Consider the following 1,163-nt stretch of genomic DNA (forward strand, 5'->3'; position numbering starts at 1 on the left):
ACTGATCTAATCAAAACCACTCAAAGTTCCTCCATTAGAAACTTGGAGGCACAAGTGGGTCAGCTGAGTAAGAAAGTTACTGAACTCCCTCCTAGTACTCTTCCAAGCAATACAGAAGAGAATCCAAAAGGAGAGTGTAAGGCCATCAACATGGCCGAATTTGGAGAGGAAAAAGAGGCAGTGAGCGCCACTGAGGAAGACCTCAATGGACGTCCACTGGCCTCCAATAAGTTCCCTAATGAGGAACCATGGGAATCTGAGGCTCACACTGAGACCATAGAGATTCCATTGGATTTACTTCTGCCATTCATGAGCTTTGATGAGTATTCTTCCTCTGAAGAGGACGAAGATGTCACTGAAGAGCAAGTTACTAAGTACCTTGGAGCAATCATGAAGCTAAATGACAAGTTATTTGGTAATGAGATTTGGGAGGACGAACTCCCTTTGCTCACCAAAGAACTGGATGACTTGACCAGGCAGAGATTACCTCAAAAGATACAGGACCCTGGGAAGTTCTCAGTACATTGTACATTAGGCACCATGACCTTCGAGAAAGCTCTGTGTGACCTAGGGTCAAGCATAAACCTCATGCCTCTCTTTGTAATGGAGAAGCTAGGGATCTTTGAGGTACAAGCTGCAAGAATCTCACTAGAGATGGCAGACAATTTAAGAAAACAAGCTTATGGACTTGTAGAGGATGTTCTGGTAAAGATTGAAGACTATTACATCCCTGCTGATTTCATAGTCCTAGAGACTGGGAAGTGCATGGATGAATCCATCATCCTTGGCAGACCCTTCCTAGCCACAGCAAAGGCTGTGATTGATGTTGACAGAGGAGAATTGATCATTCAAGTGAATGAAGAATCCTTTGTGTTTAAGGCTCAAGGATATCCCTTTGTAACCATGGAGAGGAAGCATGAAGAGCTTCTCTCAAAACAGAGTCAAACAGAGCCCACACAGTCAAACTCTAAGTTTGGTGTTGGGAGGCCACAACCAAATTCTAAGTTTGGCGTTGAACCCCCACATTCAAACTCTAAGTTTGGTGTTGGGAGGTTCCAACATTACTCTAATCATCTGTGAGGCTCCATGAGGGCCCACTGTCAAGCTACTGACATTAAAGAAGCGCTTGTTGGAAGGCAACCAAATGTTATATTTATCTATTT

The sequence above is a fragment of the Arachis duranensis genome, chromosome 3 (genome assembly GCF_000817695.3).
Source record: "Arachis duranensis cultivar V14167 chromosome 3, aradu.V14167.gnm2.J7QH, whole genome shotgun sequence".
NCBI lineage: Eukaryota > Viridiplantae > Streptophyta > Magnoliopsida > Fabales > Fabaceae > Arachis > Arachis duranensis.